The sequence below is a fragment of the Ambystoma mexicanum genome, chromosome 9 (assembly GCF_040938575.1).
Source record: "Ambystoma mexicanum isolate Mex_15411 chromosome 9, UKY_AmexF1_1, whole genome shotgun sequence".
In the NCBI taxonomy this organism is placed as follows: domain Eukaryota; kingdom Metazoa; phylum Chordata; class Amphibia; order Caudata; family Ambystomatidae; genus Ambystoma; species Ambystoma mexicanum.
The window spans coordinates 829,159,032-829,182,337 of record NC_090931.1 but is presented as its reverse complement, the minus strand read 5'-3'; the positions used below and the strand labels follow the sequence as shown (position 1 = coordinate 829,182,337).

Below are 23,306 nucleotides of genomic sequence, written 5' to 3'. Positions count from 1 at the left end.
AACAAGCACGGCTGATTTGATTGTATCCAATAAGTAGTCCCCATTAGCCTGCACTAATGAGCACAAACATGCAACATTTTGGGAAAATATAGACAGAAGTTGGAGGGGGAGGGGAAGGAGGTATAAGGGGAGAAAACAGGAGTAGGAGGAAGAAAAATTAAAGTGAACAGAATGGGAGAGGAGATGAAAGGTGAAAAGGAGCAAGGCAGAATTTGAAAAACAAAGATGAAACAGGATAGAGATGGAGTAAGAGATGGAGATAGGAAACAAGGGAATGAGGTGGACCTAGGAAAACATTGGGAAGAGTAGAAATCAAAGGCTCATCAACAGGGGACAAAGGCTCAGGCTGTAGTGGGGTTGTGCAAAGGGATATTCCAATCAGGTGGAGGTTTGGGGCTGTGCAAAATACCACTTCTGAGGGTAGAGGTGTGGGGGTGGCGCTCAGAGAGCCATGCTAGGCAGGAGAGGGGTGCTCAAAGGGCGGCACTTGACAGACTGGTGCTGCTCGGTAATGCGCAAAGGATCACAAGTGACAGGCCACACGTGAAAGGCAGGTGCAGGGAGGCCCTTGCAAAGGGCCACGCGGGAGACACCCAGGGGGCAAGGGGAGCGGGGGGGTCCAGAAAAGGGCACGTGTGACAGGCTGGTGGGGTGGTCTGCACAGGGCCACGTGTGGCAGGTGCACAGGGGTCCCCCACTAATGGGCAATGCGTGACAGGTGCAGGGGGCACCCTGCAAAGGGCCACGCATGACAGGCACACAATGGGGGGGTGTTCTTTGGGGGCCCGGCAAACCGTCACGTGTGACCGGTGCGCCAGGGGCGGTCATGGGGGGTCCAGCAAAGGGCCACACATTACTAGCACACGAGGGGGGGTCCGGCAAAGGGCTACACGTGGCAGGCACACAAGGGGGCTTTGGCACACAATGGGGGGTTCTGGCAAAGGCACGGAGGGGATCTGACAAAGGGCCACATATGGCAGGCGCAGGGAAGGGTGGGAGGGGTTCGGCAAATGGCCATGCGTGACAGGCACATGAGGGGGGTTCTTGCAAAAAAAGCAACACGTGAGGCGCATGGGGGGGGGGAACTGGCAAAGATCCATGTGTGGCAGGCACACAAGCGCGAGATCCGGCAAATGACCACATGTGACTGATGGATGGGGTCTGCCAAAGAGGGGGGGCTGATGCAGGGGGGCCATGCATGACAGGCACACAGTGGGGGACCCACTAATTGGCCACGCAAGGCAGGTGCCCAAGGGGGCGTGGCGGTGTTAGGGAAATGCGCAACTCGTGACAGGCACACAGGGGGTGAGCGGTCTAGCAAAGTGCCACACGTGACTGTTGAGTGGGGTCCGGCAAAGGGCCACACGAGAGGCACACGGAGGGGGTCTGGCAAAGGGCCACACGGGACAGGCACACGGAGGGGGTCCGGCAAAGGGCCACACGGGACAGGCACACGGAGGGGGACCGGCAAAGGGCCACACGGGACAGGCACACAGAGGGGGACCGGCAAAGGGCCACACGGGACAGGCACACAGAGGGGGACCGGCAAAGGGCCACACGGGACAGGCACACAGAGGGGGACCGGCAAAGGGCCACACGGGACAGGCACACAGAGGGGGACCGGCAAAGGGCCACACGGGACAGGCACACAGAGGGGGACCGGCAAAGGGCCACACGGGACAGGCACACAGAGGGGGACCGGCAAAGGGCCACACGGGACAGGCACACAGAGGGGGACCGGCAAAGGGCCACACGGGACAGGCACACAGAGGGGGACCGGCAAAGGGCCACACGGGACAGGCACATACGGAAGGAGGGGAAGTCGGCAAAGGGCAATGCATGGCTGACAGGCAGGGGGGTGTTGGTGGGTCAAGAAACGGGCCACACATGATAGGCACACGAGGGGGGGAGCCAGCAAGGGGCCACACGTGGCCGGCACATGAGAGGGGGGGCGTATGGCAAAAAGCCACACAGCACAGGCAAACGGGGCAGGGGGGGTTCACGCTGAGGCACACAAGCGAGGTAGGATACCAGAAAAAGGTCCACACAAGGCAGAAAATAAAGGAGCACGTAGATAAGGCGGGGAGCACAAGAAAGGGTCACGTAAGCACTGGGGCAGGGGGGGGTCAAAGAAAAGCATGGGACAGGAACATGCAATGTTGGAAAGGAGCAACAATGAGAAGATGCAAAGGCAAGATGGGTCAGGAAAGAAGGGGAAATGACAAAAAGGGATCTGAAATCAGAGGGCAAAACATTACCAGGAAAACCAATCTTTACATGAGAGAGATGGATATGAGGAGAGAAATGGAAGCCGGGGACAACGTGGGCTTAGTGAGCGAAGAAATGGGTGAAGAGAGGGGGCAATGAGACGGGCTTAAAAGTTAAAAGCAACGACGAAGGACATGGCGATGAAAGACAGCAAGGAAGAAAGAAAGAGAGGAAAAGTGGAATTGACAGTGAGAAGATTAGAGTGGCGATGATCAGAAAGAAGAAATGAAAACGACAGAAAGGCGGGAGAGGGAGGGGGGTAACCAGAAGGCACTAGGGCGTGTGAAAGGAGAGTTGGAAGAAAATGGAGAAACGAGGATAAGGCAGAAAGCAAGGAAAAGGAAGCATCAGGATCGAGGCAAGAGAGGTGAGAGACAGGAAGGGCATTACAACTTAAGAGGTAAAAGCTGCTAAGAGAAAACTGGGTTGGAGAGGGGAACTGAGCAAAGTAGTGAATGCGCCATTAGTACGTTTTTGAAAAAACGCGTGTGCAACATCCTATAAACACGTAAATCAATTCCATCAGGCAGACGTCTGGTAAGGAGTGAGTCACTTCGAGATGTTACATTCTCTTAATGCCACAGCCACAGCTGCAGTGGGAAGGCAAGCTGCGTCACATTCTTTGAAGTGTGTGTGTTGTACCAATGCCCTCAGCATACCACCAAAAAGAACAATGCTTGGAAAGGCTGTTGACGGATCGTACCTGGAGGACATGCGATTTCCTGTCGTTTGTGCATAACCATTTAAGCGCACATAGCCATGCTTTTGTAGAGGGAAGAGTGGGTAAAAAGGATCAAGAAGTTCATTGAAATGTAGTGTACATTTGTTGAAGTTACTGAAAAAAGTAGTCATACAAAAGGTGAATCAACAATCAAGCACATGTTCTAAACTTTGGGGCAATCGTATTTAATAAAGCGATTCCTCGCAAAATGCATGACAGTAAGATTTTCAAAAGCAAAGATCCGTGGGAATTCGCAGCTGTACCAATAAACAGGGGTAGATTTCCTAATAAGCCTTGTGCACGTTGGTCACAAAAACATGTAGGTCCCATTTAATGAACATTATTTTTAGAAACCCGCTTGCTGGCAGATCCTGCATCGTCAAATATCACCAACAATAGAGCTTCAGAAAGTCCCTTTGGTTGACAAGGAGTCTGGAGACTTGTTGAGACCATCAATAGAGAACATCCTTAAGTCACCAAAACACCTTGGACTAAATGAGGCCACAAAGGATGGTTTCATTCATGAGCAGAGGCAACATGTCGGTAGGTGCCTAACAAGGATGCAGGAGTCTGGGACTCGGGCAATGGAGGGATACCGCAGGCACGCCCTGGATCAACTCAAAGTAACAACAACTCGGCATCTACGCAAGCAGTTGGCGGTTCAGGCCCACTCCACATTCTGCAGAACATGGACAAACCTTTTATTCAGCAACCACAAGGAATTCCCATTTTAAGAAACACACCCACTTTTACTATTTAAAAAAATACATTTCGAAAGAAGAACATGTCCTAAACATAACTGCTGCTTGTGTGCACTCTCTTCCCGCAGCAGAAAACACCCACCATCGCAGTCATCCCAGGCGCAGAAAGTCGCTACACACAGGCATTCCTCTATGCCCTCAACGGAACAAAGACATTGGCCCTTTACATCCTGTTCTCAGTGTCGTACTCGAGATTCCTCAGGGCCATCACTAATGTCAAAGGCCCACCAGTCGTCAGCATAGACAAAAGAAATATATATGACGTGTTATATACATCATGTCTGTATAGTCAAACCCTACAGTATATACAATCCGTGGATTTGACCACTGCCGTTGCTCCAGTTTATTCATAGAGCACCAGCCTTCCTTTCTTCATAGATGCTCAAGCAATCTTCTCTTCCTGCTGCAAACGGTCCATGCGTGTGGTAGATTCATCACCTGAACCACTGACCGGGAGTCCTGCAGGTTTTACTGATGCTTTTATTGTACTGATTCAACATAGGACCAAGGCCTCCACGCCATACCGCCTTTTAAAGAGGGGGGCCCTTACACATTATCTAAGCACACAGTACTGAAAAACTCCCATTGAGGCTACTTCATGCCCTTGGTCAGATCACCCTCTTCTCTCCTTTAAGCTCATACTACCATCCAATCTTACTTGTACGACTCCTCCACCCAAAAGAACTAAAAAGGCAAGCCATTTAAAAAATGTTACACCTCAAGTATGGCCCGTCTCTATAGGAGCTGGTCTCCTTTCTTGGTTGATGATCTGGTCACCGAATACCAGCAAACTAGTCTAAAGGCTGTGGATACCATTGCCCGTTAGGACCAAAAACATTAAAAGAGACACTAAGAAAAAACACCTGGTTCAACAACGAAATGATCTCCTTTAGTAAAGTGAAAAGGGCGAAAGAAAGCATGTGGAGAATAAAATCCATGTTTTGACACATAGTTTAGCTATAAAGAGGAGGGCGGCGACAGCCTACTAGCAAGCTATTCTATCTGCCAAACGATCCAGCTACAATTCTAGAATTCTTGCGGCTAAATCTAGTTCACGTTAGCGCTCCACCATTCTCCGCAAACTCCAAGGGAAGAATAGGAGACCAGAAATTGAGAAAAGTAATGCCTGGTGTCTGGCAATTCAAGATGAGCTCTCTAGGAAAATCTCTCTTTACCAACAAAATATTACATCTCGCCTTTTGAGTCAGAACCTTCCCACCTCACTCAGCCGACTCTTGGCGCCCACATACTTGCCTTCGTCTAAGGACCTGACATTTTTCTTCAATCAAGTTACTGAGAAAGAGACCTTATCCATTTTAAGGGGGTAAGAACCCCACCTCTTGTTTAAGAGACGCATGCCCTGCTAGCATTATCAAGGAGTCTGAGATACTCATTCCCTGGATTAGAAATACTTCTTTTGTAGAGCCCTCCATTCCTTCCTCTTTAAAGGAGACATGGTTCACGCTGCTTTTGAAAAAGGATAACATGGATCCCGCAATAGCAGGGAATTACCGACCCATCGCAAACGTTCCCTTTCTCCTAAAGATTATCGATAAAGTGGCATACATTCAAATGTAAGAATTTTGTGAAGTTTACAGGCTGCTAGGGGTCTGTAAATCTGGCTTTCGGGCCGGACATGGAACCTGAACCACCCTACTTGATTGAAATCCAACATAGTCAGTATCATTGACCGGGGCCATACTGCACTACTGATGCCTCGACTTGTCAGCCGTTTTCAATCTAGTTTGGCCGCTCTCAGCTTGTGAAGAGATTGGTTGAAGTTGGCAGATTCTCGAAATCTTCTGTAGGCTAGATAAAATCCTTTTTGGGACTATGTAGGGACAGGGTGGCAGTGGACGATTCCCAGGCCACTCTGATTAGTCTTACTTGTGGTGTCCCACAAGGCTCCCGCCTCTCCCCCTTGCTGTTGAACATCCATGCCAAGCCTTTGTTTGATCTGCTTACAGCACAGGGGTCTGCTACACCAACTAAGCAGATGATACCTAGGTTTTTTTGGAGTTGATTGGTGACTACTGTGAGAAACCTGAAGGTTCACTCACATCTACTCCCCAAGGATCTTCCATTCAGGTGGCCAGGGAAGGGCCATCGCTTTTGGATCCCGGCCCTGGGGGCAGACAAGTGCGGGAGGATCACCTGGGGGGAGGGTCCTTGGGGATTGGGGAAGAGAGTACCACAGGGTGAGAAATAGTATCCCCTTTCCCAATACTGACCTATCCCCACCCTTACTTAGCATGCATGGGTTCTATACAATCCCAACCAATACTCCCCATTCAGCCCTACCTGGTAGTGAGACGAATAAGAGGGGACTAGGAGTAATGCACACTTCCTATGTGAAACACCACTCTGGTACTGGGATGAAGAAGATGGTTATGCAGACATCCACTACTGAAGTGCAGGAATGTCCCAGTACTTGACTTTCTGGTCAGGCAATGCTAGCCAACACACACCAGAGGTCCCTTAACAAGGCTCAGGTGTATAACAGGTGTCAGACTCAGTGAAAGTAGCACTGTGAACAGAACCAAAAGAAAGTCTCAAGCCTGAAACAGAAGAGGCTGTGAAGTAGTCCAACAGGGCCAAAGGGGTGGGGACCTATAGTTGCACAACCTGTGATGGGTGGACCGTGCTGCCTGACATCTGTGCCTGTCACTGTGAAAACCACAGACCTTGTAAATCGAGTCAAAGTGAAGCACAGGGCTTCTGGTTGTGCAAACTTGTGATGGGTGGACCATGTGGTAGGACAACTGCGCTGAGACCAGGAAGCCCTACACGGCGACAAGCAAAAGACTTAGTGAAAGAACCACAGAGAAGTGAGAATTGAATGCTGAAGCAAGCCAAAAGGCAGTTCAAGAGGACCTTTTGTTTTCTTACGAGGAACATTGAGCAAATACAAGTCATCTGAGTACTACAGTACCATAGTGGAGAAGGGAATCCAGAGAACTTGAGGTACTGGGAAATGTTTTGGGGAAGTGAACCTCAAGAACCCCTGTTGTGTAAACTGTGCTAGATTAATCTTGGAGAAGGAAATCTCAAGAAGTGGCAAGCCATTAGTAAAACAAGCAGTTTTTGGAACTGTAGTGAACTAAGTTAGGCGGTACACCATCCTGATCCTTAAAGATTTTGATATTGAATTCTACAACAGTTATCTCGCCCTTCACATTACCTTCGTAGTGCCAAGGACAAGATAGCTCGTCCTTTTTGGCACGTTGTTTTGATGAGCGATCCCTGCAAAGCACCCAAGGCCAGGGATATTACCCCCGACTTTGCTGGAGCTCTGGTTGGCCTGCGTTATAGCTTCTCCCCACCAGTGTGTCAATACCTCCCCGAAGGGAAAAGCTAATGCAGCCCAGCCGCAACTCCAGGATGATTGGAGGTGATGTCCCCGGCGTTGGACATCCATGCACCATGTGGGTGTACTGTCCCCGGAGCACAGCGGCAGCTCCAGGGATCCCCGGCAGGATCCCCATTCCTCCCCAGAGGTGACACCTGTAACGTAGCACAGCCAGAGCTGCAGCCTGGGCTTGGGTGTCCAAGCCAAGGAAAACAGGGAACCCCATGCATTTCTGAAAAGTGGACACCCGTGGGAATACACAGAGGTCTGACTTGCGCGAAGCGGGCCAGAATGTATTACCCACTTCAGTCTTGGAACTCTTTGCCAGCATTAAGCACCCAGACTTCACAAGCAAATTCTTCCACCAAATAAATAATTGAAAAAAATCAAGGCTGTTTCTACCTTCTCTGGAAAAGGCATTTTCCTCCATTCAGAGGGATAATGCAGCTCGTCACTGAAGCCTAATTAGGCATAAGGGTGCTGCTATGTTTTGATTTTATTCCTCTACCCAGCTCTCCTCAGGGACCCTACAACATCCTTTGGATATGGCGCATTGGCCGATCATCATTAACAAACCCATGCTTTGTATCTTCACAAAACACTGACATGGCAGCCTGACAGTCGCATACTGTTGGCAAAGCACTTGCTATCAGGTAATCTTAGAAATGATGCACGCCCTATGTCACACCACTGCGCTCAACCATCCATTGCATGACATCTGCACCACCAGTTTGTAGCCAAGAGGTGATCCAGGATTAATGGGGATCCTTCCAACGTGCCTCTCTGCAGATGCCTCCCCTGTTAAGTGGACCTATAATTGAGAAAACTGTCAGCCTCCCCCCAGAGCCTTTGGGCTGAGGTCCTGCTATACGCTATTTCACTCTGTGTGGGGCAGAGGAGTTGCTTGCATCATGGGCTAAGCCCACCCCAAACAGATCCTATTGACGACTGAGCACCTCAGGCCCAACACGGCCCAAGGAAAGCAATATTTGACGCTGGATTAGAGACTAGAAATGCCACAAGTATCCAGCAGATGGGAAGAAACACTATGTAATGGTTTACAGGCCTCCAAGGAGAATTCAAAACAAATGAGATGGAGGCTGGGGAGGCGGCCCTTCATGGGAAGGTGGTCATGAACACCAGAATCTCAAAGCTCAGCCTCTCTTCCTGTTACCAATAGACAACCTCACACCAAGGTGGGTTGCTGAAGTGCAGTAAGCTCAGACACTGCTCGGCGCTCTGTCCCGTTCAAAGCAGAGAAAGGGACTGGTGGTTGGGCAGGGCATGCTGGGGCGGTACCGCATGGGCCACGCTGGGTTGGTACCACGCGGGGCATGCACGTGTACGAAAACAATTCGATTTTGCAACTTAGCAACACGCTGCAGCCGGTCCCCCAATCCATGGGACATCCCAACTAGGGGTGGACTGGCCTATGGGGAACTCTGGAGATTTCCCAGTAGGCCTCTGCACCATGGGCCTCTTATGTGGTGTATCCAAATTCTCATAGGAAAAAGGCTGTGCCTTTTCAAAATATGTAATATGGAGCCACTATGAAAATTATTTCCAGGACCTCTTAATTCCCAGTCCCCCTGTGATGCCAACAGTATGGGGGAAAGGGAACGGACCGTACGAATAACATACTGGCATAAACTATATCCATTTAAGTACGGACAGGGTTTGCCTGGAGAGCAATGTTGAGCGGTCACAAAGACTAATTAAAAAAAATTGGGGACTGATGTGTGCTAGGGGACAGATGAAATTGTAAAGTGAAGTTGACATACCTCATACCACAAGCTATTGCATAAGTGCTCACACCAAGTGATTACTAGCCATGCCACGATCTTCCAACGTCCACGTTGGCTCATTTTCACCAATTCACCAACTTCTGCGAGCATATGTGTTTTGAAGGCTACAATGTTAAGGCTTTTACAAAGGCTATTCGCAAGCTGAATGCGGGGAGGACATCATGATGCCCGGATCCTCACCGCCCGACGACACAATGTCAAGCAAGAACTTTCAGGACTGGACAGATTGCCTAAAGTTTACTACTGGGATGTTGCTGTACAAATAAAAGCAATAAGGAATTAATATCGAAAAGGGAAGTTCATGGTTTGGCAGCAAGGGGGGGTTGGAACATTCAGGCTAGAACAATCAGTAGACAAAACAAACCTGGAACAGGTCAGGAGCTCGTCAAAAGCAAAGAGACATTCGCGGCGCATGGGTAATTAGAAAGGAACAATGAGAGAGACATGCTGACGGGGCCAGACATGTGCAGCAGGGATGCAGGTCTGGCTGGCAAAGAAGCTCAGCTTCAAGCATTTCAGAAAACTCGAAAGACCAGTAGGCTTCATGTTGGAGGCCGGTGCCAAGGCAAACCCACCCGAAATGGCTTTGCTGCAGCTTTATACATTGGAAAAAGAAAAGAGCAGCAAATGCAGTAAGGCGAAGGAGCGAACAGTGTGCATCGCATAGATGCGGAACATAAGCAGGACCATTGGCACATGTTCTTGTGTAGGTAGCATGAACCACCCCGCCCGTGCAGGCCACAGAGCACATCTTGCGGGACGAAACACACTATACAATTGATCTCATCAGTATATTTACAAAATAATCCGTTCACTTAATTTTAAAGTTAAACGCCCAATGCAAAATATATTCTTGAAAAAAATCTAGTGTCGCACCAACTTCACAACACTCACTTTAACTATATTAGGCTCTTGATGTTTACCACCTTACATTTAAAGTAAAAGTCGTGACGTTAAGATGTGGTGTGGGTTAAGGTTTCATTTGTAGTGTGGAAGACTATATTTATGTTTATGAATATATAATGTACACTGAGTGTTTATAGTGACCTTAACGTTGGTATTTCCAATGTTTTGTTAGATTGAGAGTGTAAGGAACGGAATTGGGTTTAGACAAAGGATGGTGGACATTTTTGTTGGACGGATATCCTGACCGCGTCCAAGGTATTCGATTTTTGGGGCAGGGCAACCCCTCTTAGTAGTTAGGGGCAGTTAGGCCTTTGCCCAACCCCTTTTTCTTTCTTGCGAAATTAACCAAAATAAATATGCCACCTGTGTCTAGTCCATCTCCTTCTGCACCCTCACAGATGGCTGATGTGGATGGTAGCAGAGGATGCAAATGGTGGCAAGAGCTGTTTAGGGAAAGGAGGCATGTGGTGGCTCGGTTTGGATGGTTGCACAGGTTGCGTACAGTGGCATAGGCTGATGTGTATGTGTGATGGGTGTTCCGAATGTTGGTGTGGGCTCATCCTAAATTGTGGCTGGTGGTGCATATAGCAGTAAAGCCTGATAGTACAGGTGGATGATAGTTCAGGCTGATGGCGACTGTGTGCATGTTATGTTGGGGAGTATGGTGACAGAGGCTAATGTACTGTAAACAGTCTTATATAGTGCCCTTTTGCCAATTTGGTTGACGTCGCTGTGCGTGGCTCTGTGAGTAAATGAGGGTTTATTAGTGGGATATCAAGTGAGACCGATGTGAAATCTGTGGTGTTGATGGGTACCGGTAGGAAGCACCCACGTCCCGAGTAATGAACACTTGAGGATATGTTATCTGAAGGGATGAACTAAAGATCTGATGGGTTGAAATGTTCTGGGTTTGGCCACCTGCTGATGTGTGGGGAGTGCAATAGGACTAGAGTGTGTATCCTAGTGATAGCTTGATTAATGTTAAGATGCTAATGCATAGGCCTGTGGAGGCCATCTATGGCGGATTTGTGTGTGTAGTGTAAGGTGATAGGCGATTTTAGAGGGCAGTTGGTTGCCAAGAGAAATGGGAAGTTCTCCTTACAGAGAAAAAAAAAACATTTTGTCCTCCCTGCACTCCAGACACTGGCCTCTTGCAGACAGACACAATTTCACTTTCTCACATTGCCTCTTTCTGGATCGGTATACCCAGTGTGCAATAAGGATGTGCAAATTGACAGAATGGGGCAGTCTGGAGACTCATTACAATACGTTAGGTTATTTATCACGGAATAGGGACTGTGTTGCATGCAGATTGTGGTCGGTGTGTGTTGATGGGGGTGTAGGGTGTGTATAGTGGTGAAAGTGGATGGTGACAAAAGGTGCCCATTATGGTGGTTTCTGTAAAGAAAGAATGTTCTATTTTTAGGTCAGTTTTAAAACGTATTTCATACGTTCGCATTTTGAATTGCACATTTCAGCACATATCAAAGTGAACTGTTTTTCTCTACTTGGAAACACTTTTCAACAAGAACCTGGATTCTTACAAAATTTGGCATGCTTCATTGGATTGGTCACAATCAGTTGCCTGCCAAATTTGTTGATTATCTGCCCATTCAAAAGGGGAAAGCACTAAGTTAAATGGAAGCTTAACCTCCCTGCTACTTACTAGCGTGGCAGTATTAAATATGTATGTTTGGGTATATACATATTAGGATCTCTGCCTCATACTTTCGAAATGTTTAGGCGTTTGAGTCCCTCTATCGGATGGTGTTTCGTTGACACCCCATTTCTAACAATTTGTTGGTCTCGGTCTTTGGGCCCATCTACCTACCTTCCTAGTCTGCCTTTCATAGTTCACATTACCAATAGACTACACTACACTGGTTCGAATATTTTACAAAACAAGGTAACATGTGGAGACAGAACGTTCCATTTTTAGATAACATTTCAGACGTCTTTTTTATTTCTATTTCTATTGAGCCCATAGAAACAATTGAACAAAACACTGCCAGCATTTTCGCACGCTCGTATTTCATATAATGAATGAACATACATTACGACAGTTCAGATGCTGTACGATATGAAGGTACATGAATTTGTTTGTGCCGAGACAAAATGTATTTTTAGATTCGTTTTCAGAAGTATATTCTTAAATTTGTAGATCATATTAAGAATACTGATACTGTATTTTATTTTATTTCTTCATTCTAAATTTCGATTTTGTAAGAGTATATTTTTGGTTTTAAGGAAGTTTAGCTAATTTTGTGCTTTATCTACATGTATATTCACTTATCCACCAATCCATTTTTTGGGACAGAACGGGCCGTTTTGTTAAACAAGCACATACATCATGTTAAGTCACTCCGGGTTATGTCATGTTTTGTTATGCCGCATATGTGATGTCATGCCACTTTGTACAAGGCAGAGAAGGGCTGTGAAGCAGCAAGAAGGTGATAGGTAGCACTCCACACACATCAAAATAGATAATACAGGTTAGCAGCAGTAAGTGCAGGTAAAGGGCCACATCTACCAATATAGAAAGAAGTCTGACAGCAGACTCTACAACCGTTCTGAACTTAAAAATACCCTGCTGCCATCCATTTACAGGGCGGGCAGCGCAGGCCCAGTAAGCAAGTTGAGACTGGATCATGCATATTTTCTCCCAGAAGAGCCCAGTCTCAGTCCAAGAAGAAAAATCCAACCTCCCCCCCTACCATTATTATCCCCACTAGGCTTCTAGCAGGCCACACTGCAGCCACAGACCAAAAGCCATCCTCCTGTAAGAGTGCCTGTGGTTCCTCTCACAGGTCTCGTCTATTGCACCTGGTTGTTTGTGATCACGTGGAATTGTGAGTGCGTTTGGAGCAAGAGGAAGACTGTGCGCTCCTGCTCCCTTGGGAGTCACTTGAACACACCTAAGAACTAACAATAAGATCCATGCTGCTATGATTTTAGTTACAAATTATTTTTAGAATAATTTAGATGTTGAGTGTATCCTTACCGATATCACTTCAAAAATGATTTAGGCTATATCATGTTCTGAATGCAATCAAAATAGTCTTATGATGTGAACTCAAGGTTTTTATTTTTTATATAATCATGATAATTATTGATTCAAAACAGAATTTCAAAATGTAAGAAGTACAGAAATGTTCTTAATAAAAAGGTGTGGAGAACAAAAACCACACATATTCAAACAACACAGAGAACCAAAATCCAACTTCTACAAGAAAGGCAAACTTTGACTTTTTGCCCATTATGTATTATCCATCATGTTTAAATGTGTACTAGATGTGTACCAATTCTTCTTTATTAACATTCACGAATGCTCAAAGTTAATGTCATAAATGTATGGTTGTAAGGCACCACTTCGCCTGGAGAGCCATATGTAACTCCTGGTAGCTGTTGGTTTAAAGCTAACCAGGCCCTCAGGGCTAGAAGCACAAGTTAAATCGCTGACAGCAATTTTTGATCCCTGAAACTGTACATTCCTCCTTGACTTTTCCAACTCTTCCCTTACTCAATCTCCTTGGCCCACTTTCCTTTACACCCTCGGAACATGGTCTGAATGCCACCCTGGGCAGAGTCACAATGCACTGCTACTTGGACATGGCATAGCACTGAAGACAACTTTAGAGGTGTGCAATATAAAAACAAAACTAATAAGTACTATGCATGTCAGAAATAAAAGATCTCATTATTCTACAAGTTAATATCTTGAATTTGACTGGTTTATAATCATCTAGAACAGCAAAGTGTACATGTTTGCCGAAAAAACTCCAGAAATAAAGCAGACAATTTTTTTTATTTTTTTATTATACTTGTACATAATCAAAAAAAGAGAAATGATTTTTACAAGAAGATGTCGCTTAAAATAAATCAAAGTTCGTTTCACCCATTTTCTTTCCAAGGCAGGATCATTTTCATTCCAAAGGTAGAGTCGAGTCCTGTATAGCGTGAAGAGTGGCTCGTGATCAGCCAGTAGGAAGAACAGCTTTGCTAGACCGAGTTTCCGTGGAGACTCATGAGCTGGAAGAAGAGAGCCTAGAGTAGCTCGAGCCTAGCAAGGGTCGTGAGGTTCAAGTGAGGGTTTACGTCCCACGGCGTTGATTTTGGCAAAGGCCTCTTCGATTATTTTAGCCGTGGCGACCGCCCAGCGAGATTTTTCCCCAGAAATCAAACGGCACCACCATGTGTTTTCTTCAATCAGGATCGAGTTGCGCCATAATGGGGTTAAAAAAGCTGAGCGTGCTTGATTCAAAGAGGGGCAATTTAGCAGGAGGTGGCGAATTGTCTTGATGGAATCCGGGGTATTGCATAGTCTACAGATTGTATTAGTGGATACGCTTCTTATCCCTAGAATTTCTCTAGTATGGAGCAGGTTGAATCGGGCTCTTAGAAATGTTGATCGCAATTTTTTGTCCGGAAATTTAAGACAGTACGCCATGGGAGATTTCAACTTGTACGTGGGAGGGAGATGCTTTAAGAACTTGATTGCAGCAGCTTTGTCGATGGTATTGATCCAGTCTTGGATCTTCAGTTTTTCACTGACTCTTTGAGGATTCGTGATCAGGTCGATTTTTGAGCATTGCAGTTCTTCCAGTTTGCTTTCTTGGCGGCGTATCCAGACTAGGACGGCCTTACAGTTCGTGGTGGCCAGCTCCTGCCCGATGATGTTAAAAATCGGGAGGCCGTCTTTGATTAGGGTCTTCCTGAGCAGGGCGAGAGAAGCCACACTGACAGTAGCGCTTAACGAGAGCAGGCCTAGCTCTCTTCTAACCGCTTTGATGGGAATAGCGTTAGGTAGGCCAAGAAGGGTTTTCCAGATGTACCCCTCTAATTTCCGGCAGAGTTGTGTTGGGATGGTGAACATTGTATCCATGCCATAAGTTATGGCCGGGACCATTTTTCCCTTGTAGAAGTTAATAGCCGGGGCTAGCGAAAATTTGCCAAACTTCCTGTCAATCGCTCTCATTTGGGAGGTCAGTAGTTTGGTTTTCGACCAGAGGTGGTCTTGCATTTTCAATTCTTGAGTTGACCAATCAATAAACACCCCCAAGTATTTAAAATGGGGGACCACTTCAATTCCGATTTTGTTCACTGACCAAGACAATTTTTTTCCGGGGATGGGGGGTTTTCGCAAAGATCATGATTTTGGTTTTGACCCGATTTATTTGCAGGTTGTTGTTGGACATATTGGGCCTCATTACAACCCAGGCGTTAAGGGTTTAAGGGCGCCGTCGGCGCCGTTAACCCTTAACGCCTGATTACCATTTTAACGCCTGCTTTTAACAGGCGTTAAAATGCAAGGCGCTAACCCGCCTTAGTGCTAATTACGGCACCGTAATTTACGGTGCCGTAATTAGCGCCTTCCCCACTCGCATTATGCCCTATGGGGCAAAAATGGGAATGGGGAAGGGTAAATGGGGAATGGGGAATTACCGCCCCACTCACCTTGGAATGGGGCGGTAAATCCGCCATCCACCATGGTGTAAACAGAGTTTACACCATGGTGGTAAAGTAGGGAACTTACCGCCTGGGTTGTAATGAGGCCCATAGACTGCAAGGTTGTCCAGCTGCCGTTATAAGCCGATGGGGGTTTGGTCAAACAGGATCATGTCGTCGGCATAAAGGAGTCGGGACAGGGTGGTGTTTCCGAACTTCGGGGGAAAGCTGTGGACCAAGACTTCGGAGTCTTTGTAGTCCCCCAGAAACGCGACAAAGAGCGCGGAAGCCAACGGACAGCCTTGCTTGATTCCTCTATTAGCTTGGATTTCCTTGGAGAGGGCAACTTGCCTGTTCAGCCGGTCGTTAAGTGTGGTGCCGGTGTGGAGAGCTATTATTGGTTTTAGGACAGATTCTGGACAGTTCCAGTTTTTCAATTTAGCCGATAGTCTCGTTCTGTCGACTTTGTGGAAGGCCTGAGAGAGGTCGATAAATGCAGCGTACACTGTCTGGGAGCCTTGTTTTATTTTAGCCTTTAAGATGGTAAGTATAAGAATGTTCAGTGTTATACTGCCGTTCTTCTTGAAGCCTGATTGAAGAGGGTCGCTCCAGGGAGCTGTTTTTGCCCATCAATGGAAGTGCACAATTTGAGACATTGTGTCCAAAACTATTTTTCTTCTGGAGATCTCCATTTCAACAAAGTGAAAAAATTCAACCAGTGCATGCATTCTTACCAAATTTGGCATGCTTCATTCGACCAGCCACGATTAGTTGCCTGCCAAATTTAGAGATGATCCATACAATGAATCCAAATGTTATTGGAGAAAGCATTTTCCTGCCTAGTATGATGCAACCTTAACACATTGCACAGTCAATGTTAAAGGAAAAATACTTTCACCTATAACATTTGAACCTATCAGTGGATCGTCACCAAATTCGGCAAACTACTGCACTCCACATACGATCGAGCATGATGAATTTGTTAAGAATCCATGCACTCCTTGAAAAGTTATAAAGTTGAACTAAGGCATTTTTCACGTATTGATAATGGAGATCTTCAAAGAGAAAAAAAAAGTTTAAAACCCGATTTCTCAGAAGTAGCCACTTAAATGTATGTAACAAATATGCTTTAGTATGAAGTTGTTTATGCTTCAACAATTTTTTCAATCGCATCAGCCAAATGTGAGATATTAAGATGCACACAAAAAAAGGGAATTTGTATTTCTGACGCGGCCCTAATGTTTAATATTATATGACCAATCAGCAGCATGAGTACAAGCAAAAAATGTTCAACATTTAATGTCATATACAAATATACACGAGGTATTAAAAGAGTACAATATGTTTACAAAAATGCACACAGCTTCCTACTGCAGACAGAAGAGCTCTTACAGTGAACATGTGTAATGTGTAGTATTATGAACTACCAAAAAGCATATGAATTATTATTCTGCACACAATGTCTCTCCTGCTTCACATACTTTACACAACACCACAACACCTCCGCCATTAGAAGGCAGCCAGCCATCCCCCACGATCAAATTTGGTCTAGCTGAAGACAATAGCTCTCCTGCTTCACACACCTTGTGGAACACCTATGCCATTCGAATGCAGCTATCGCCACAAGCCCCGCCCCAAGATAAAAATTCGGTCTAGCTGCACACAATAACTCTCTCTCGCATACTCTCCAGACTACTCATCTGCACCCATGCACATGCCTGCTCGACATGGGTAACTAGCAGGGACTTGGCCACCCCTACCTATCATCGTATTGACTAAAGTGCAAACATGCATTATATAACTTCAACGAATTTCCCATACTTGAATTGCAGTCCCCATGGGCATTCAACCTACAGAGCGTTGAGATCGTACCAATGGTGAAAGCCGCTATACATTACATTACACTAGGGTATTTATTGAGCGTGAATCTAGCTTCAGGAAGCAAAAGAGCATTATAATCATAGGGGGAAGAATGAGGTTGGGGAGCACAGAAACAAGGGAGTTGGGATCTAAAAGGGGAGGAGAGAGCAATTGTCAGCAATGTATCTAAAAGTAACCAGGGGAGGCAATAGTGGGGATCAGATCACCCAGTCTCCGGTGGACGATGTATGGACCTAAGTGTTCGTAAGCAGAACACTCTGAACGTGTAAGAATATGAGCAAGCACACAAAAAATGTCCAAAGTTTCATATTACGAAACTAAGTAAGACTCAGAAATGACAGTGAAACCTCCCTGTGCCTACTTTTGAATTGGTGTAGATAGTACTTCTATGCAAATGAGCACAAGAGTATTTGTTAGCCGTGCCTGCATGTGTCTAATGAAATAGATTAACAAAACAATCCCAAAGTTGCCTTTGGAATGCCACGTGTTCTCGCCACCTGCCCTCTGACAGGGATGCCCATGGCTTGTCAAAGCTTATCACAAGAAAATAAGCATAACAGGATACCAACAAAAAACGAACATTCTACTATTCACCAATGATCTAACCTTAAGTCGCCCTATAAAAGAATGCCACACAATACAGAAAACATGTACTATCTGTACAAAACAAATCTGTTAAAGTTCGATAACACTGACATTAAAAACACACTCCATTTCAAACAATAAGACACGTCAAATAAATTGAACATGTAAATAAACACACAGGATGTGTGCTACTCTAATGTCCCTTCAGTGAACCATCATGGTAATGTTGAACATTACAATAGACACAAGCGAACATATGCATAAACACCAAAACGTTCACAAAAATAAAACATTCAATGAAAAATGTTATATTGTAATAGCTGTTAAACATAACGAATCAAAAAGTTGCTACACAAGAGAGATATCTGTTTCTAGAACCACGCCGCGTTAACAAGATCCCCGAAAAGTATCTATAACCCGTGAGGGACACTGAATACTTAAGCGTCGACCCTGGTGTGTTCAAGCACCCCAGTATGCAAGAGTTTCCAATAAAATGGGTAGAAACCTATTCTTTGCCTTCAAATCATGTGTCCTCTCCACACACAATAACAGTGCCCTGTATACGTTACTTTAAGCAGCGCAATCTGGTTCGGAGACTCTGGCTGTTCCAGGCAGTGTTCGGGAGACAGGGGGATAGCTCCAGGATTTCTGACGTGCAGAATTTTTTTTCGTTTTTGCAGGTGACGGGAAACAATCCCGTTGGATTCCTTTGAATGGTTTCGAACCGATGTCCTCGGGACACGGCAGCGTCAAAGAGCACTACAGAGCACTCGTCTCAGCGAGTCATCTTTCAAGTATAGTATTCGCGCAGTTCTGTTTGACCTGACCAAGATCTGCCGTTCTGTGCTAGAACATTGTACATGTGTTGCCTAATGTATGTTCACACAGGTTTATGCTTTTTTCCTATTGGTATATTATGATGTGTTCTTTACAAAGAAGTTAATTAAAATAGAGTATTCAAGAAATCCTCTCATTAAACACATGTGTACCAATTAGACCTGAGAAAACATGGCATCAAGTCACTGAGTTGCGAACTGGGCTCAAGTGTGTGACTCTGGGCAAATCGGTGCACATTTCTGAGCCTTATTAACAGGGTATTGTTGTAATATAAACTACACAACCGGTCCCGGGCTTCAATGTCCTAAAGGCAGTGTTGGGGTGTGTAGCCGAAATCTCCGGGTTTTTGATGTTCAAATGTAGGCAGGTCTGATCCCGGACTTCTATTTACTATTCACACCTACGACACTTTCTGGCAGTCTCTTTCCAAGACCGAGAAATCCAGGTTTTCACATTGAACGTGGCATACATGTTACTATAACCGTCCTTCTGTTTTTCTTGTGGCGCGTTTAACAGAACGGATTTTCACAGAAAATATGAATTAAAGTGCTGGGTGCCGCACATAGCGGAAGACTGTTCAGGGAGCAGGTACTGTGCCCCACCACGCAGGCTCCACCGCGAGCCCAGAAAGGCGCGCCTGCGAGCCGGCTGGCAGATTCGTCGGATCACAGCGAGAGCGCAGCAGTATTTACACTCGCCCCTTTCACTGGGCAAGGAGGCCGCTCTCCCGATCCAGCGCCGAGTAATGGAGAGTTCAGCACATGGCAGCAGAGGACCTCGGATCGGAGCCACAGGGGTCCACGGGGAGTCGCGTTAGTCTAACGCCCCACCGCTTTCGCGAAGAAGGGATTGCTAGCTCGCCTCGGCACCGCTAGGCCGGCTGCCCCTACACAATGTTGTGGGAATATACACTATATCCACCCACAACATCACTCACAGGCACACGCTCATTCATTCTACAGCAACTCAACAGTCATTGGCGGTCAATGCAAAATGAAAAACAGCCCTCAGGGACTTTTGCAGGTTTTCAACCAAAATAAACCTTTCTAAAACTCCACATTAAAACATAAGTGAAGCGAGGGACTCTGGCAGCAACCCCCTCCCACTTCAGGGTTAGCCCCGACGTTCCGCTAGCGGCCCCGGATATATTACTCACCTGGTGTTTCCCAGTTAGCTTCTTGCTTCCCCGAGGACTTGTACGCACTGGCAGTTCAGTGAAGGCCAACTGTCAGAAAAGTTAAAGCGCAGCCTTGGCACACCCAAGTGCTCTTACCCGTCAGCACAGTGCACTCTCCACCCACTCTCCATGTAAACAAAGCTGCCGGCGGCTGCACACAAACATGGGCAAGGTAGGAAACCGGCCTTTCCTTCTTCCCGACTCTCCCCACACTCTAGTGCCAAAAGTAAAAGCAACCAACAGAGCCGACAACACAATAGCATTCTTTTGATTAATTGGATGGCAGAGCCGATGCCACCGCCCCCCCCTTCCCCCGCCCACCGCTGTTTCCCTTGGAAATAAAATCAGAAGCAATGGAACACCCCTAACTTCAGGCACTTATACTAGGAGACGAGCATGTTCTACAGTCGCGAGGTACAAAGCAGGGCAATCATCCAACATCGGGGCGGGGTGGTGGCATATCAAGTAAGGGTCAATAGGCCAAACTGTTGGAAGGGCACCTAGAATTACCAAACTGGTTAAAAAAAGATGTGAAATTATGCATGTGCAAAGTAGGGTTAAAACAATAAAAGATTTGCATAAAGTTCATGTACATCCTAAAAAGTGAGCTCCACTCCTGCTCAATATTTTCATGCTGGCTGTGCCCACACATTTCCATGCTGGCTGCACCAATATATGCCAGCATTCCCATACAAGAACATGAACATGTCCACGCTTATTCTGCAAATGAATGGCAGTATCCCCACATAAGAATATACGTACGTTTATTTTTTGGTTTTTTTTTACATCTCACCATACCATACGTACGTTAACCATGCCATTAAAAATACATGCCACAGTACGAAAAGAGTTCCAAACCTGCTGCTTCAAAATGTCAGTCTACCCATGTAAAAACATGCATCATGCTTGCTTTATCAGAGATGTCCAGTAAAAACTACCAGGCCTGCTACCGGGGCCCCGCAACACCTCCCACGCACACAATGATTATGTGTGCATGCGAGGCACTGGGGAGACCAATGGGCAGGCATGGTATTTTTTTTTTGTACTAGGTATCCATCATAGGTACCCAGTAATCAAATACCATGCCTGTTCTGGTGTCCCCCAGCACCTCGTACAGAGCCGATTTTGGCAGGTGGGGAGTGGGAGTTGTACAACAGCCCACTTCCTGCGATAATAAGCTCCATGGCCCAACACAAATGCACACATTCACGCACAGCTTGCACTCGCTCATTCACAGAAACCACAATCATATACTCGCTCATTACGCAAAAACAAGCATACACGCATACAAGCACATATTTAAATTAACTTACCTTCTGTCCCAGTCCTCAATTTTCCTCCTAGCACTACAGCTCCCGCGTAGCATGAACAGGAAGCAAAGAGCGTTTTCTGGTTCCTGCACATGCACCCATAGCCGGAGCGGTGACGACGAAGCGCCCACTACGTTCACATATGCAAAAAGCAGCTGACAGAGTGTTCCATGTTTACACTGGGCTGGCTCCTCAGTTACTCCATAATGGGCGAGGCTGCCCCCTCACTCATTATGGACGAGCCACCACTGGTACACCCTCAATCAATCTATGTACAGGGTCAGTGTAGCTCGAGATGAAATACTGTTGTCTTTGAAGTCATGTACATGAACTGCACTGTTGGTAATGCAGTGATTTTGAGCACATTAAGGGATCCATAGATAGGCCCTAACAGATAGGTTCAGTGGCTATTGCAAAGATGATGTATATTTAAAACTTCGGCCAGGGGATTGGTTGAGCTGGTTGCTTGCTTATATTCAGGGCAGGGTTGGGGGAATTTCTGCCCCGGTTGTTCATTTCAAAAGTTGGCACCCAGGAACCCACAGTTTAACTGCAGTGAGCACAGTAGAAGCATTGATTTGTGATTAAGCCGTTTGACAAGCCCATAGCATCTTTAGAAATGTATCCTGTGATAAAACAAACATAAAGGGGCACACAAATCACAGGGTGTTTGTGTGGTAGGCCACCAATAGGTGGCAAAACAGCACATGGGGGGCACAATTGGCCCCTTTTGCCCCCTCTAGGGACATCTATGGTGGTAAGTCAAACAATAGCGTCAGAAGCCCCTTTGCCCTGTGCAACCATAACAGCCCCTCGCCAAAGAGGGGGGTTTATTTGGACAATCACACAAGGACAAAGAAAAGTATCTGGAAAACTTGGAATGGAGAGATTACGCTGCTTTTGCCAGCACGTGGCACATCCCCTTCAGCAGTACTGCATTATAATGCAATGTGGGCACAAGAGGATACAGCCACTGACTGTTGTGTGCGGGCAAGCGACGCAAGGGGTGGGGATCCCTGCCCTTTCTGCATTCACGAGGAGAGTGCTGCGCAAAGAGGATTGGGACGATGAATGCGAACTGAAGTATAAGCAAAGCAGCTTTTGTGCCAGCGGGAGAATAAAAGCACTGCATTCATCTACCATTCAAAAAGGACGTAAAGCGGGCACGGCCGATGGGACCAAACACAGAAAAACATGGCATGAATGCACAGCAAAAGCAGAGCTGCAAATATTTTCAGGACTTTCAGAGAAAGCGTCAATTTGGTCTTAAGTGTTGGCACCCATGGTTGGGGCCATACCGGCTATTAGATGCTCACAGGCCAGTTTAACGACCCCCAAGGGAAGAGAGGGCAGTTAAGGAGGGCACAGGTTTCAGAAGACAATGCAAAGCGCACATTCAAAGCCCCTTATCTAAATATGTAAAGGAATATATTGCTGGGTTATAAGGCTGCTGACTGCCAAAATGGGGGCAGTTGCAAGGCTCCGCTCCTCCCACCCCTCAAGGCCCCTTTTATTTGAAGAAATTGAAAGGCCCCAACGCCATCCCTGTCCTCGATAATCCCACACTCGCACTCAGGAGGAACTACAACCACGTTTTAGCTCACTGCACCTTTCACAAAAAGGAAATATCCATCTGCCTATCAGTCTGGTCCCACCCACAAGGGGGGTCCAGCACCGAAATGCTAGGCAATTCTCCTCTGAACAAGAGGTCCATCAGCAACCCCAGACATGAGTTTCGGCCTTGTTGGGCCTCCTCAGTGAGGCGAAGCTGAGCCTCTCTAAGGCACAGTGAGCAAGTGATATGCAAATGGAGATGTTTCCTCGGTGAAGGGAGCAGTGAGCTAAAACGTGACTGTAGACCCTCTTGAGTGGAAGACATTCCATAGAACAGGGTATTTGGCCCATGTTCGTGCTCAGTAGAGGGGCTCCCACACTCCTTTTTATTTCAGGAAAATAGTGAAGTCTGCAAGCAATAAGGGCGATGCCAGACAAATTAGCAAATGGATTTCATGGTTATGCATACAAAACAGAAGGGTGAATTTGATATAGCACAGATATTCAAAGGACACACCTTGAGAGCTAAAGAGATGTCAAGCAAATTAAAAAAAATACACTGTATTGTTTATGGACATACACTGCAGTGAGGGCACGCTTTATATGGTGAACTATCGTAACATTTGTGAACCAGTATCAAATGTCTATTTTGGATTCCGTTTGGAAACATAAAAAGGTGCAAGTGGGATTAATTATATCTTCATGGT

At 46.3% G+C, this 23,306-nt stretch overlaps 1 protein-coding gene across 6 annotated transcripts in view; it reads right to left on the bottom strand.

The window, feature by feature from the left end:
- The window catches only part of ADARB1 (adenosine deaminase RNA specific B1), a 1,064,814-nt gene that overhangs the window by 731,545 nt on the left and 309,963 nt on the right, over positions 1 to 23,306 (bottom strand). Inside the window, exon 1 of one of the 6 annotated variants that reach the window (XM_069615859.1) lies at positions 19,715 to 19,758. The exons of the other annotated variants lie outside the window; for them this stretch is intronic. The gene's annotated coding sequence lies outside the window, so the exon portion shown is untranslated. Of the gene's footprint in view, positions 1 to 19,714; positions 19,759 to 23,306 lie in introns of those variants that run through there. 6 annotated transcript variants of the gene reach the window in all.